The sequence below is a fragment of the Muscardinus avellanarius genome (genome assembly GCF_963383645.1).
Source record: "Muscardinus avellanarius genome assembly, chromosome: 10".
Classification (NCBI taxonomy): Eukaryota; Metazoa; Chordata; class Mammalia; order Rodentia; family Gliridae; genus Muscardinus; species Muscardinus avellanarius.
The window spans coordinates 93,191,152-93,207,910 of NC_137796.1; the positions used below are offsets into that span (position 1 = coordinate 93,191,152).

The following is a 16,759-nucleotide window of genomic DNA, read 5'->3' on the forward strand; positions in this document are numbered from 1 at the left end:
GCAAAGGCTTAACCAGTATCAACACATATCCCCAGTGCAACAACCCTGTAAAGAAGCAGAAAGGAAGGCGGCAATCACATGCTGGGGGACATCTCTATTAACATAGGAAACTGAATTCTCCTGCTCTTCAAATCGACTTACCTACCTTGATTTAGACCTTCCACACCGGCACTGTTGCCCTCATAACAATTTAGCTGCTCGAATAGTACATGTGTATGTTTAACTGCGTGTGTGTGTGTGTGTGTGTGTGTGTGTGTGTGTGTGAGTGTGTACACATGTGTGTACATGACTGCAAAACTCACCTGTCTATTCTTAGCATTAAAATTTCAGTTTGGAGTCCCACTACTCGGGAGGCTGAGACAGGAGGATCACAGGTTCGGTAACTTAAAGATCCTTAGTAATTTAGCGATACCCTCTTTCAAAACAAAAAATAAAAAGGGCTGGGGGTATAGATCAGTGGTAGAATGCCCCTGGTTCAATTCCCAGTAATCCTCACAAGTAAAAATGAATAAGCACATGGTTAACATTTCAGTTTGTGGTTTCAGTTGTAACCTGTCTGTGACTGCTAAGATCTGACCCTCCTCCCTCCCCCCAACTTCAACTTCACTGTTTTTTTTTTTTTTTTTTTTTTTTACTTCTTTTGGTTTCTCCTTTACTTCTTTTGGTTTCTCCTTTAGTTTCCATTTCCTGATGGCTTCATTCCTGGCTTATAACTAGAAAATAGGAAGCAAAACTGCCAGGGCAACAGACTCTGTACCTACACCACACCTAGACTCCCTGCCCTTCCTGCCAGGTCTGGCTGAATCTGACAGTGGTAAGTGTTAAACCACTTAGAGACCAGCCTCAGCCAGGCGTGATGGCACAAGCCTGTAATCCCAGCGCCTGGGAGGCTGAGACAGGAGGATCACACAGGTTGGAAGCCAGCCTCAGCTACCTAGTGAGGCTCTCTGCAACTTAGTGAGACCCTGTTTCCAAATAAAGTATAAAATAGGTCTGGGAGGATAACCCAGAGGTAGAAAGCCTCTGGGTTCCACCCCTAGTACAGAAAGAAAGAAAGAAAGAAAGAAAGAAAGAAAGAAAGAAAGAAAGAAGAAAGCAAGCCTGCCTTGGTGCTCAGTATCCAAGGAAGACTCAGAGGCCATAATTCCCTCCCAAAAGTACTACCCAGTTTTAACTCTGACTTCATCTCATAGCCAACTACTTTACGTGAATGAATAGAGCCTAAATTTTACTGTCCCTTCTCACTCACATGTGGAACTAAACGCTCACCTCTGAGAAGCAAAGACAATACTGCTTGCCAGAGCCTGGGTACAGAGTGACAGAGAGCTGACTAGTGGGAGTGGGGTGCAGCCGCACAGAGGGACAAACTTCTAATGTTCCATGGCACAACAGGAGCCTTCGCTTGCCAACAATTAACTTAATGCTTCAAAATAGCCAGTAGAGAGGATTTTTTGAATGTTCCCAACACAAAGAAATGATAATGCCTACGGTGATAGACAAGCCGATGACCCTGATCAAGTCATTACACCTTCTATGCGTGTATTAAGATGCACGCTGCACCACATAATGAGGTATGACCACTAGATGTCAATTCAGCGTAAGTAGAATCTACTCTGTTGTAAGCAGGCAGCGAATACCAGGCAAAGTATAAGGGACCAACACTGTGAAAGAAGCATAGAATTGCAACTAGTGTGTTCCCTCGGTACACTCTCATCTCGAACCTTACAAAACACCAGTCGATAGGAGCATAATGACAAGATGCCACGACTTAAACAATGCTAAAGTACTTTTGGAAAACAAAATATTTAGGAACACATATTGTGAATGTTTCGTGGTTTGCCTGTTCATTTTCTTAAGAGTTTTCCTTGTACTTAGTGCTTTTAGCATTTTATGAAATATTTGGCTATTCCAAGGTTGCAAAGACCTCCTGTGTATCATTTTTTTCTTTTGGGGGGAAGGGGAGTCCTGGGGATTGAACTTGGGAGCGTTCAACCTCTGCGCTACAACTCACCGCTATTTTTTTATTTTGAAAAAGGACCTAAGTTGTGAAGGGCCTCACTTAGTTGCTGAGGCTGGCTGTGAACCTGCAATCCTCCTGTCTCAGCCTCCCAAATACTGGGATAACAAGAGTGCACCACCGTGCCTAGTTTCCTGTGTTTTCATATAGAAGCTTTATGACTCTATCTTTGATAGTTAGGTTTATAATCCCTCCTCAATTAATGGAATACTTAAAGAGACAAGCCTCATTTTTCCTCAGGAGAATATCTAGCTGATCCAGAATTACTAAGTAAAAAGACTTTCCTTCCCCTGTGGAATTCACTAACTTTCTCCAGGCAAAAATCAACTGATGGTACCTATGTAGGTTTGTATCTGAACTCTCTTCTGTTTCACTGATCTATTTTTCTCTCTGCCAATAACAAAGTACTTTGGTTACTGTAACTTTACCATAAATCTTAAAACTATGTAATATAAAAAAATTAAGCAACATAAGTTCTCCAACTTTGTTCTTTGGAAAAAAACAAATTTTAGAGGGCACTATTCTAGATTCTTTATAGTTCTATACACAATTTAGATAAATTTGTTAATTTATTAAGAAAAAATGAAGCTGGGCATGGTGGTGCACACTTGTAATCCCATTACTTGGGAGGCTAAAACAGGAGGATTGCAGTTGGAGGCCAGCCTCAGGTACTTAGTGAGGCCCTTTGCAACTCAGTGAGACACTGTTTCAAAATAAAAAATAAAAAATAGGGCTGGAGGTGTAGCTCAGAAGTAGAATCCCCCTGGGTTTCTTCCCCAGTACCACACACACACACACACACACACACACACACACACACACACACGAATAGTATTTTAATTGGAACTGTACTGACTACATTAATTCAAGAACAGAAATTTTAATAATACCATACCTTCCAATTTATGAACAAAACATATCTCCCATTTGTCTTTAATCTCTCTCAGCCTTCCTCCTTCCCCAGTCTCCCCTAAAACACCCAGTCACCTGTATTTAGACCGCAGTGTAGTTCAGTTCAGGCTGGATTGAACTGGAATGAACTGAAAGAGTAGACAGGTTAAAATCGGTCAATGCCACTTTATTATCTGGTGTTGAAAACATACATAACATGGATAAACCTCAGGAATGTGATGAGTAAGAAAACCAAAAGACAAAGGGACTGCCCTACAAAAACAGGCAAACCTAACCAACAGCAGCCAAAATCGGAGAATGGTCAATAGGTTGGTAGAAGATATACTAGAAAGAGATAAGAGAACTTTCTGGAGTTTCAGAAGCATCTTCTATCTTGTTTTGGGTGGTGGCACACAAATGTATGTAATTATCACTCGTCAAAATGAACCACGAAGATGGGAAGATGGACGCATTTTATTACACGTAAGTTATCTCCTCCTCATCTCCCTTCCCATTCCTCATCCTCCTTTTCTCTTTTTCTCCCCTCCCCCCCGGCCCCGTCTCTGTCAAAAAAGAAAGGAGGGGGAAAATTCTGAGGAAATTGTAAAAGTGGATAAAAAAGAAAGACATAGACATTCCAGGTTCTCCTTCTGTCACAGTATGTCTTGTGCTGCTACAGCAAAATACCTGAGATTAAGTAAATTTGGCGGGAAGGCACGCTGGGATTGAACCTAGGGGCATTCTAACTCTGAGCTATACTCCCAGTATTTTATTTTGAAACAGGGTCTCACTAAGTTGCTGAGGCTGGCCTCAAACTGTGATCCTCCTGTCTTAGCCTCCCAAGTGAGACTGAGTGATTTTAAACAACAGAAACTTATTTCCTGATAGTTCTGGAGACTGGGCTGTCCGAGGTCAAGGTTGGCACCTGGTGTGGGCCTCCATGCTGCGTCTTCACTTGGTGTAAGGGGGAAGGCGAGAGAGCAAACCCACCCCACCAGCGCATTTCGGGGTGCAGTAAGCCACTCCTGAGGGCAGACTTCACGCCCTAAACACCTCCCCACAGGCCCCACTGGCAACGCTGCAGCATCAGGGATTAAGTTTCTAACACATGAATTTGTGTGGGGGACATCGTCAGACCACAGCACCTTCCAACACCCAATCACTCCTTCCTTCCCTCTAAGAGGACCCCTTAGGAGGCTGAGACAGGAGGGCTGCAGGTTCAAGAACAGCCTCAGCAACTTAGCAAGGCTCACAGCAACTTAGTGTAACCTTATTTCTAAATAAATAAATAAATAAATAAATAAATAAATAAATAAATAAAATCAGGCTGGGGTGTAGCTCAGAGGTAGAATGTCCCTGGGCTCAATCCCCAGCACTACACCACACACACACACACACACACACACACACACACACACACACGACTTATAACCTCTGTTATGAAGCACACAGAAAAGTTAAATTGAGCAACATGCATTGGCTTTACAGAAAATACTTTTATAAGTACAGATTAAAAAATTACAAGCCCTGCTGGGCATGGTGGTGCATGCTTGTAATCCCAGTGCTTGGGAGGCTGAGACAGGAGGATCCCAGTTGGTGGACAGCCTCAGCTACCTAGTGAGGCTCTCACCAACTTAGTGAGACCCTGTTTCCAAATAAAATATAAAATAGGTCTGGAAGTATAGCCCGGAGGTAGAAAGGCTCTGGGTTCCACCCCCAGTGCCACCAAAAAAAAAAAAAGAAACAAACAAGAAAAAGAAAAAGCACCTAACAGAAAATGATAGGGAGAGAATGTTCACAAAAATCAAGGACTGTGCACAAATTAAAAGTCAATAGCCAAGCCGGGCGTGGTGGCGCACGCTTGTAATCACACATTTGAGAGGCTGAGACAGGAGGACTAGGGTTCGCGATCAGCCTCAGTTACTCATTGAGGCCCTTTGCATCAGTGAGACCCTGTTTCAAAATAACGAATAAAAAGCCGGGCGTGGTGGCACACGCTTGTAATCCCCGCGCTTGGGAGGCAGAGACAGGAGGATCGCGCAGGTTCGAAGCTAGCCCCGCGAACTGGCTTAGGAGACCCTGTTTCCAAATAAAAATGCAAAAATAGGTCTGGGAGTGTAGCCCGGAGGTAGAAGGGCTTCCAGGAACCCCAGTACCACAAAAAAAAAAAAAAAATAACGAATAAAAAATAGGGCTGGGGGTGTAGTTCAGAGGTAGAATGCCCCTGGGTTCCATCCCCAGTACCAAAAAATAAAAATAAAAAATAAAAAATAAATAGCTGCCCAACCAGGTATGGTGGCCCAGGCTTGCAATCCCAGCAATTTGGGAAGCTGAGACAGGAGGATCACAATTTGCCAACAGCCTTAGCTCCGTAGTGAGACCCTGTTTCAAAGTAAAGAATAAAAAAAAAAATAGGCCTGGGGTTATAGCACAGAGATAGAATGCCCCTGGGTTCCATCCCCAGTATGCAAAAAAAAAAAAAAAAAAGAAAATCAATAGTCCAATTAGTGGTTATAAGTTAAAAATAAGAGATATGACTAATTATAAATTAAAAGATATTAGTTTCCACCTACCAGTTGATGAACAATCTAGATTAAATAATGCATTTCATTCAACTCAGATGGAAATGGAAACTAATATAACCTCATCTTGGAATATATATTCCAGGATGATTTTGCAGAAACTTCACCTTTAAAATATCTATGATAGGAATACTCAAACGCTTGTGGGAAAATGCTGACCATAGTATAATTTTAATAGCAAAAAAGAACCATCTACATATAGACAAGAGAACAGTCACTGTATAACCACACTGTAGAAAACTGTGCAGCCATTAAAAGGAATGAGGCCAGCCAGTCATGGTGGCACATGCCTGTAATCCCAGTACATTGAAGGCCAAGAAAGGAGGGTCACAGGTTCAAGTTCAGCCTTAGGAAATTAGTGAGACCCAGCATTAAAATTAAAACATAAAACAGGGCTGGGGGTATAACTCAAAGGTAGAATGCCCTAGATTCAATCCCCAGTACTACAAATAAATAAAAACAAAAACAAAAAACAAGAAGAATGAGACTAACCTATTTGATATAATGACACATACATTTGTTTATATTAGAGCATTAAAAGGGAGATAAATACTACTGTTATATTGTCATTTAAAAATTAAGCTTATAAGCCGGGCGTGGTGGCGCACGCTTGTAATCCCGGCGCTTGGGAGGCGGAGACAGGAGGATCGCGCAGGTTCGAAGCCAGCCGCGCAAGCTGGCTTAGGAGACCCTGTTTCCAAATAAAAATGTAAAAATAGGTCTGGGAGTGTAGCCCAGAGATAGAAGGGCTTCCAGGAACCCCAGCACCACCAAAAAAAAAAAAAAAGAGAGAAATTAAGCTTATGTGAGCCAGGCATGGTGGCGCATGCTTGTAATCCCAGCATTCAGGAGGCTGAGACCTGGAGGATCGTGGTTTGCGGACAGCCTCAGCTACTTAGTGAGGCCCTCTGCAACTCAGTGAGACCCAGTTTCAAAATAAAGAATAAAAAAATAGGGTAGGGGATGTAGCTCAGAGGTCAAATGCCCCTGGGTTCCATCCCGACCCGCAAAAAAAAACAACAAAAAATTAAGCTTATGTGTGTGTATGTGTGTGTGTTTCTGGGAATGAACCCAGGGGCATCCTACCTCTGAGCTACACCTACAGCCCCACCCCCACCCCTTTTTTATTTTGTAGTATTGGGGATGAAACTCAGGAGCATTTTACCTCCGAGATACACCCCCAGCCCTATTTTTATTCTTTTTTTTTGGTGGTACTGGGGGTGGAACCCAGAGGCTCTCTACCTCTGGGCTATACTCCCAGATCTATTTTATATTTTATTTAGAAACGGGGTCTCACTGAGTTGCTGAGAGCCTCACTAAGTAGCTGAAGCTGGCTTCAAACCCATGCGATCCTCCTGTCTCAGCCTCCCAAGTGCTGGAATTACAAGCATGCACCACCATGCCTGGCTTTTATTCTTTATTTTGAAACAAGGTCTCACTAAGTTGCAAAAGCCTCACTAAGTAGCTGAAGCTGTCTTGATCCTCCTATATCAGCCTCCTAAATATTGGGATTACAAGCATACACCACCACACCCAGCTCCCACAGCCCTTTAGGTTTTGTTTTGAAATAGGGTCTCTTAAAGTTCCTGAGAGTCTGGCTAAGTTGCTGAAGCTGGCTTCAAACCGTAATCCTCCTGTCTCAGCCTTTTAAGTATTGGGATTATAGTTGTGTACCATCAGGCCCAGCTGCTTTTTATTTTTATTTTTAAAACAGAATTTTGCTAAGGTGCTGAGGGTCTTGCTAAATTGCTGGGGTTGGTCTTGAACCTGTGATCTTCCCATCTCAGCCTCCAAATACTGGGATTACAGGTGTGCACCACCACCCCCAGCTAAAGTTTAAGCTTTTAAGACTTACCAAGGGATGTGATATTGATGTTCTACATTCAAGATCATTGTCTTTGGCAGATATTTTCCAAAACTGAATTTGTTCCTTAAAAAAAAGTTTTCCATGATGTACCTTATTTTATTCAGAGACAGATTTTGCAACTCACTTATCTTCAGCAGCATTTCTACTTCTACGGTGGCATACCTTCTCTGGGGACAGAAAACAGTACCTGCCTTGAAAATATTTCAGATCAAAATCTCGACCTTGCTCTCTGGGGCACAGCCATGAAGATGCAATCAGTGTGCTGGAAAGGCTGTGGGCCTAAGGCCTCGGGACAAATGTGGCCTCACCTAGAGGTGACCCTGTAACCTCCTTCCACGTCAAGGAGGGAACATTTTTTTTAATTCAGTTGAGAAATCAGATCTATAATTTTCACAATGAAATTTGAGCTTTTTAAGCCCTGGTCTAGCTTCTAAAACATGGAGACTGCTCAAAACCAATAAAAGAAAATCAGAATTTTAGGGCCTCATCAGGGCATATAACCCTCATCATTTGCATTCAGCTGCTAACCTGACAAATACAGTGTGCCTACAACACACACACACACACACACACACACACACACACACACACACACACACACACACGGCACACACTAGGCAGGGTCCTGCCCTGTATTCCATGGAGATACAAATAGTAAACAATGATTTTCAAATTATATCTGGGCTTTTGACCACAAAGGAGGTACACGGAGTGCTAGGAGAACATTTAACAGGAGCACAGATATGTGGGTGTCAGCAGCGTCTCTTTGAGGGAGCCACACCTGCACCCCGGAGTCATCTTGGACTCCTCAGTCTCACCCCACATCTGTCAGCACAGTCTTGCACTCCACCTTCCAAATGCACCCACAATTTGATGCACCCTCAGCACCTCGCACGCCACCATCCCGCCCCAGCAGCCTTGGGGTATCTCTCCCTTGGGGTGGCCCCGGCACTGGCAGGCTTCCTCCTGGCCCTCTCCCTATGGTCTGCTCAACAGACTGTTAAAACCCAAGTCAGACCACCTCATTCTTCAGTCCAAAATCCTTTAATGGCTCCCATCTCAGAGTAAAAGTGGGTTCCTCTGGCCTCCCTTCTCCCACTCTGGCCTTGCTGTTCCTAGAACAGGTCAGGCCAGCTCTGGCCTCTCGGCCTCCCCACTCCTCCATTCTCTGCCTGTGACACTGTTAGCCTAGAAACCCACGGGGCTCAGTCCCTGCCTCGCTTCCTGCAAGTGTCTCTCTGCCTGTGCCTTCTTAGTCAGCCTGCCCGGCCACCCCTCTCCTCGCACCACACCTACTGCAGCTGGCACGCCAGCTATTTGCCTGGTTTCCTGGCTGCTTTCCCCACTGGGATAAATGGACCATAAGAGCTCACCATGTTTGTTGTCCATTATGTATTCACGGTGCCTAGAGCAGCACCTCCGTAAATTATGCAGGCACTCAATAAAGAATGCTGGGCAAGCTGGGCGTGGTGGCGCACGCTTGTAATTTCAGCATTCAGGAGGCTGAGACGAGGATCGCGGTTTGTGGCCAGCCTCAGCTACTTAGTGAGGTCCTTTGCAACTCAGTGAGACCCTGTTTCAAATTAAAGAATATAATAAAAATTGGGCTGGGGGTACAGCTCAGAGGTAGAATGTCCCTGAGTTCCACCCCCAGTACCACAAAAAATGAAGAATGCTGAGCGGATGGATGGATGGATGGATGGATGCATTTTTCTGAGCTGACATGGAACCCATCAGCCACTGGAGGGTGTGTGGAAGCAGACGCAGCAGAGGGAGTGGTATGCTTGATGGTCCTGAGGATGAGGTAGAGCCGCAGGAGCGATGCTGAGGCGCTATGCCAGCGCAGGCAGGGCCCTGTGGCCTGGGTAAGGACTCTGTTCTCCAAACAGCAACAGGAACCATTCCACCATGGAGCCACACAATCAAGTGGACCTCTTACCCGCCTCCGGCTTCACTGCGAGATACGGACTTGGGGGAGTGCCTCAGCTTGGGTCACAGCCGACTCCACCCTGGACCCAGACCGCAGGCAGAGGTGGAAGAAAGAAGGTAGATTCCAGAAGCATTTACTGGTCAGATGCACAGGTCTGGGCAACTGGTGGCATTTGGGGACAGTGAAAGGGCACCCCTGGATGGCACTTCCCTGTTTTACCCGTAAACCGGATGGACAATGGCACCGGACCCCAGGCTGAGGGTTCCGAGTGGCAGGGAGAACGCTGAAGGCAATGAAGGTAATCTTGAGCATGGGCCTGGAAACTGTGACCCTGAGATTACTGAGACGTACTGAGTGGCAAGCAGGTGCCCGGGCGAGCGTGCCCAAGTCATGAAAGGGGGCAGTGAGTCAGGAGACACGGAGCAGGCTTGTGCCCTGTGACTGATGGGGGATTGAAAGATTCTAAGTAAGCGACAGGGCGAGATCTATGATTCTGAGCAGCCACCCTGGCTAGCACACAAGGACGTGCGGTAAGAGATGGGTGAGAGAGAAGAGCCTGAGCGAGAAAACTCCCTTTGTCATGACCCAGCTCCGGCACACCTGCTGGGAATTTCACTAAAATATCACCAGACCATGTCAGCTCCCCACCTAACATCGCAGAGCACAGAGCCCACCCTCCTCAGGACTTCCGTGGTTCATTCTCTGACTACCTGTGCAGAATTCTCTTGCTACCCACTCCCCATCCCTACCAAGGTCAATGCTTCTGTTGTGTCCTCTGCTCATGCGAGTTCCTCTGCCTGGCAACCCCCCCGTGCATCTTCTAAAGACTCACTTCTTCCTCTGTGAAAGGAGAAAAGCAGCCCTGACCTCTGGGAGCTGGCCTGCCGCTGTGAGCCAGGCCCATATCCCGCTCTCCTGCTGGACATAACAGTCTCGCAGAACACCCACACCAGGGTCCTCAGCAACAGCAATAGAGCTACACAAAACAGGCATTTCACAATTTTGCCTAAATGCAGATTAAAAATGACATCACCATGCCACCCACAAAATACCAAACATCCCTCTCTCCAGCTGATGAGTGTCCTTTAGAAGCCGGGTGAGGTGGCCCACGCTTCGTAATCCCAGTACTTGGGAGGCTGAGACAAGAGTATTGAGGCAGGTTCGAAGCCAGCCTCTGCTACTTAGGTTCTCAGCAACTTAGTGAGACCCTGTTTCCAAATAAAATAGAAAATAGGTCTGGGAGTGTACCCCAAAGGTAGAAAGCCTCTGGGTTCCATCCCCAGTACCACAAAAAAAAAAAAAAAAGAAGAAGCAGCTTAGTCCTGCTGAGCATGGGGGCGCACGTTTGTAATCCCAGCATTCGGAAGGCTGAGACAGGAGGATCGCGGTTTGTGGACAGCCTCAGCTACTTAGTGAGGCCCTTTGCAGCTCAGTGAGACCCTGCTTCAAAATACAGAATAAAAAGCTGGGCGTGGTGGCGCACGCTTGTAATCCCCGCGCTTGGGAGGCTGAGACAGGAGGATCACACAGGTTCGAAGCCAGCCTCAGCTGGTTTAAGAGACCCTGTTTCCAAATAAAAATATAAAATTGGTCTGGGAGTATAGACTGGAGCTAGAAGGCCCCTGGGTTCCATTCCCAGTACCACCAAAAAAATAAAGAAAGAAAGAAAAAGAATAAAAAATAGGGCTGAGCAGCTAGGCATAGCTCAGAGGTAGAATGCCTCTGGGTTCCAACACTAGTACTGCCAAAAAAAAAAAGTAGCAGCAGCTCAGTCCTAAACTGGGCGTGGTGGTGCACACTTGTAATCCCAGCATTTGGGAGGCTGAGACAGGAGGATCACGGTTTACGGACAGCCTCAGCTACTTAGTGAGGCCCTTTGAAACTCTGAGACCCTATTTCAAAATAAATAATAAAAGCCGGGCGTGGTGGCGCATGTTTGTAATCCCCGAGCTTGGGAGGCGGAGACAGGAGGATCGCGCAGGTTTGAAGCCAGCCGTGCTGGCTTAAGAGACCCTGTTTCCAAAAATAAAATAGGTCTGGGAGTGTAGCCTGGAGGTAGAAGGGCTTCCAGAAACCCCAGTACCACCAAAAAATAAATAAATAAACTAAAAAGTTAAAAATAGGTCTGAGAGTATAGCTCAGAGGTAGAATACCCCTGGATTCCATCTCTAGTACCACCATAAATAAATAAATAAATAAATAAATAAATAAATAAATAAGAAGCTCAGTCCTACTCTAACCAACCCTCCTTCTAGAAAGGACTGAGTGGGCTACCCAATCTCTGAATTGTCCCCTCCTCCTATCAGCAATAAATCCAGAGCAAATCCTTGCTACCATGAGCCCTCCTCCAAAACACTAAGACAAAGCCCCAATCCTAAAAGGTCTTTTAACACCCTCTTATTGATATGCCCTGCATCGCCCATGGTCTGAGTTTTCCTTGGATGCAACTGAGGAACAAACCCAACTTGTCTGGCTACAGATATTTCTGGAAGACACTGACACCTGTCACAGTAGCATCAGATGGTAAAGGTGCCTGGAGAGAGATTAATGTAGTTCCCACCTGAAGGCTTCCTGCTCTCTGTTAAGCGATGATATCTGTAGAATAAGACAGAGAGGGACCAAGTTTAGTAAACCACAAGTTTGAGGAAAGTAGAAAATGTCCGAATTTAAGTATTCTGGAGAAGAGAAGAATTAGCTGACCAGAAACAAACGACACGCTCAGGCTCTGCTAATGGCACAGACAAGGCTGACTGATATGAATCCGAGAGTGGCACAAGCTGCCCTGTCGTGTTCTACCTTAATCAAGGAGAAAGCGGCAGTTTGGTTCAAGCTGGGGTCTGGGTCTACTAGGACAGAAGGGCACAAGAGATAAAGGTGCCGCCAAGAGAATTAGGACTGTGAACTCAAGCTCAGTGGAGAGGTAACAGCAAAGAAGGAGTGGCCAAGAGACGGAGGAAACCAGGGAGGCCCAGAGCTTCAGCAACGGACCCAACCACTGGAAAGAGGGATGACGACGCTGGCGAGTGCAGCCTTCCTCACCTAGGCAGCGCCGCATTCAGGGTACCATGGCAGCGGTGGGTGATGGCGGCAGATGACAGGCAAAGAAAGGAGTGCCTGTGTGCAGGCTGGGGAAGCTACTTTGGGCCAGGCACCCGGGTCCTGGATGAATTAGAGGGGAGTAACCATTGTCAATAGCAATGAGGAGGAGTGGTCCAGCTGGGTATGATGGATCTCAAAGAAAGAGGGCGGGGAAACAAACAACAGGGAGAACTCATCTCTCAAACCCCCTGATCCTGAGACACGCCCGGTCTGAGAACACAGAGCAGCACTTGAGAGGACTCCAAGGAAAGCGCATCCTGAGGGAAGAGTCAAGGTTAAGGCAAGGGGAGGGCAGGATTGCTAAGGAGAGGTTAAGGAAATAGAGGGGCTGTTGATAATGAAGTGGTAATTTCAGAGGACATTACGCTGGTCTGGTGGGAATGTTGGGTCATAGATAAACAGAGAAGAGCTCTGACCTGGAGTGCAGGACGATGGGAATAATGAGGAGAGGAAGCAGGGGAGTATCTAAATCTGTTTTGTTGCTATAACAAAATACATGTGGCTGGGTACTCTCTCTAAGGCACATAGGTTCAGTTGGCTCATGATTCTGGTGCCTGGAAACAGCAACGTGCCAACTTGGCAAAGGCCCCCCGGCTGCACAGAACACTGGTGGAGAAGCAGATGGGGAGGAGAACATGTCCAAAAGACAGTGAGGAGAAGTATACTCCTGCTTTATAACAATCGACTTCCAAATAATCAACAAAACCCCATAAGAGTGAAAACTCCCTCCCTCAAGAAGTGCATTAATCCTTCTTAAAGGCCACATGACCTCTCAGAGGAACCACGTCCCTCCACCACCACACTGGGGACCAAGCCTCGACATAAGTTTCGGTGGGGACAGACCATATTCAAACCACAGAAAGGGGCAAGTCAGCTATTACAGTAAGTGCTCGATAGCTCAATAGATCTCTGGTGAAGCAAATCCGTTAGTAAGCATAAACCTAATACATCCAATCAAAAAAGTTCTGATAACAGGAGTCCATGATGATGATGATGAGGAGGAGGAGGAAGAGGAGGAGGAGGATGGTATTGGTGGTTGTGATAATGTGATGATGATGGGGGTGGGGATGAAGACAACAATGACCAATTTTTCCCCCGGGCTATACTCCCAGCCCTATTTTATATTTTATTTGGAAACAGGGTTAGACCCCCTGCCCTATTTTGTAATTGATTTGGAAACTGGGTCTCACTAATTTGCTGAGAGCCTCACTAAGTAGCTGAGGCTGGCTTTGAACCTGTGTGATCCTCCTGTCTCAGCCTCACAAGTACTGGGATTACAAGTGTGCAGCACCACGCCCGGCCAACAATGACCAATTTTAAACACCTTCTGTGTGAGCCGGGCGTGGTGGCGCACACTTGTAATCCCCGCGCTTGGGAGGCTGAGACAGGAGTATCACGCAGGTTCAAAGCCAGCCGTGCTGGCTTAAGAGACCCTGTTTCCAAATAAAATATAAAATAGGTCTGGGAGTGTAGCCCGGAGGTAGAAGGCCCCTGGGTTCCATCCCCAGTACCACAAAAAAAAAAAAAAAAAAAAAAACCACCTTCTGTGTGCCAACCACTGCTGGAAGCACTCCATATTTAATCCTCATCACAACCCTCTGGGACAGACAGCTTCATCACTGCCCCCAGAAGGACTGTGTACTGGAGAAGGAAGCAAACCAAAGGGGAAATAACAAAATTGTAGGTGGCCTGGGAGGCTGGCTGGTGTTTTAAATGTTACTTTAGGGACTGTATAGCTGTAACTCATGGTGGCAGGAACCAGTCCACCCACAGCTACTACATGTTCAGCAACTTCAAAAAACCAACATTCAAGCCGGGCGTGGGAGCATATGCTTATAATCCCAGTACTTGGGAGGCTGAGTCAGGAGGATCACGGGTTTGCAGCCACCCTTAGCTACTTAGTGAGGCCCTCTGCAACTTAATGAGATCCCATTTCAAAAATTAAAAAAAAAAAAAATAGGCCGGGCGTGGTGGCGCACGCTTGTAATCCCCGCGCTTGGGAGGCTGAGACAGGAGGATCGCACAGGTTCAAAGCCAGCCTCCGCTACTTAGTGAGGCTCTCAGCAAATTAGTGAGACCCTGTTTCCAAATCAATTACAAAATAGGGCAAGGGGTGTAGCCCAGAGGTAGAAAGCACCTGGGTTCTACCCCCCAGCAGCACAAAAAAAAAAAATAAGAAAATAAAAATTAATAAAAAATAAAAAAATAGGGCTGGGGGTATAGCTCAGAGGTAGGATGTCCTTAGATTCAATCCTCAGTACCACACACACAAAAAAATACTACTACTATTCAAACTAGAAAGAAAGTAAAAGCTACTTTTATCCCCATTTTGTGTGTGTGTGTGTGGTACTGGGGATGGAACCCAGGGGCATTCTGCCTCCAAGCTACACCCCCTGCCCTGTTTTTTATTCCTTATTTTGAAACAGGGTCTCACTAAGTTGCAGAGGGCCTCACTATGTAGCTGAGGCTGTCCCCAAACTGTGATCCTCCGTTCTCAGCCTCCCACATTCTGGGATTACAAGTGTGCGCCATCACGCCCTGCTCTCAGCTCTATTTTGTATTCTTTTTTTGAAACAGGGTCTCACTGAGTTGCAAAGGGCCTCACTAAGTAGCTGAGGCTGTCTGCAGACCTTGATCCTCCTGTCTCAGCCTCCCACATGCTGGGATTACAAGCATGTGCCACCATGCCCAGCTCTTTTATCTCCATTTTAAAGTTGGAGGAGACTAAGGCACAAAGAGAGAAATCTTCTCATAATTCATGTAGGGAATCCTTATGGAATACCCTGACTTTTGTCAAGATTTAACGGCTTCGTGTGTTACAATAAAGATATTACTTACAGTATCACAGAAATTGAAATCCATGAGTCCTCCAATATATCTTGAAAATTAACTTATGGATCCTCAAACTCCCCTGGCATGTTTTTTCAGACAAGGGAAAATCCAGTGGGGTGGGGGAAAGCTTTGATAAAATGCATTCAGAGCCAGATGTGGTGGTGCACACTTGTAATCCCAGCATTTGGGAGGCTGAGACAGGAGGATCATGGTTCTCAGACAGCCTCAGCTACTTAGTAAGGCCCTTTGCAACTCAGTGAGACCCTGTTTTAAAATAAAAAATAAAAATAGGGCTGGGGGTGTATCTCGGGGTAGAGTGCCCCTGGGTTCCATCCGCAGTACTGCAAAAAAAAAAAAAAAAAAAAAGGAAGAAAGAAAATGCATCCAGATGGTAAACACATATGGTCTTTATAGTCTTTATAGTTCAGGATTTATCCCAGAAGATGGAGATTCAGGAGCCTACAGTAGTCTCTGAACATCTGCATAAAATAGTCCCCTGGGGCTATGCAGATGTACAGTTTGAATAGGGAATTACTGCTTTACATTCTATGCAGTGACAAACCAACTCAGAAATCCAGATGTTTGTAGATGGAGAGACTACCAGACATGGAGGCAGCCAAGAGCCAAAATTATAAAAACTATGCAACGGAGAGTCAAGAAAAGGCGCACTCTAGCCGGGCGTGGTGGCGCACGCTTGTAATCCCAGCATTTGGGAGGCTGAGACAGGAGGATCTTGGTTCGTGGACAGCCTCGGCTACTACTTAGTGAAGCCCTTTGCAACTGAGACCTTGTTTCAAAATAAATTTAAAAAATAGGGCTGAGGGTGTAGCTCAGAGGTAGAATGCCCCTGGGTTCTATATACTGTACCGCAAAAAGAAAAAAAAGGGGGGGGACCTCCGAGCTACACCCCCTGCTCTATTTTTTATTCTTTATTTTGAAATCGAGTCTCGCTGAGTTGCAGAGGGCCTCACTAAGTAGCTGAGGCTGTCCACGAAGCACGATCCTCAGGTCTCAGCCTCCTGAATGCTGGGATTACAAGCGTGCGCCACCACGCCCGGCAGAAAAAAATATTTCTGATTCAACAGCGCTATAGATGTAACCAAAGGCACCTGAAAGCTAGAGAAGAAATAAAGACAAGTGTAATCCCTCTAAGTTCACAAGTCTCACCAGGAATGGCCTCCAAACCCATACTATGTATGTATATGTATGAATTTGCCTAATCAACCACCACTAACACCAACTACAGGGCACTCACTGCTCTGAGTGCTCTACTAACACTAAATATCATGGGACCTTCAAAACCATTCAGGAAGTGAATGTTATTATCATCCTTACTTTACAGATCAGAAAACTGAGTCACCAAATAGGCTGGGAACTTGCCCCGGTTTACACATCTGCTAAGTGGCAGAGGTAAGTTTGACAGGAGTCTGACTCCAGAATTCAAGCTCTAAATCACTAGAGCTTAGTCTCCAAGAACCTACAAAAAGGACAGGCCTTCCTCCAAAACTCTGGTACTCTCCACTCTACAATCCTGCTCTGGC

The 16,759-nt window shown here is 45.8% G+C and overlaps 1 protein-coding gene across 1 annotated transcript in view; it reads right to left on the bottom strand.

The window, feature by feature from the left end:
• The window catches only part of LCMT1 (leucine carboxyl methyltransferase 1), a gene marked incomplete at both ends in the record, with an annotated part of 49,488 nt that overhangs the window by 31,726 nt on the left and 1,003 nt on the right, over positions 1–16,759 (bottom strand). The gene's annotated exons all lie outside the window — the stretch shown is intronic.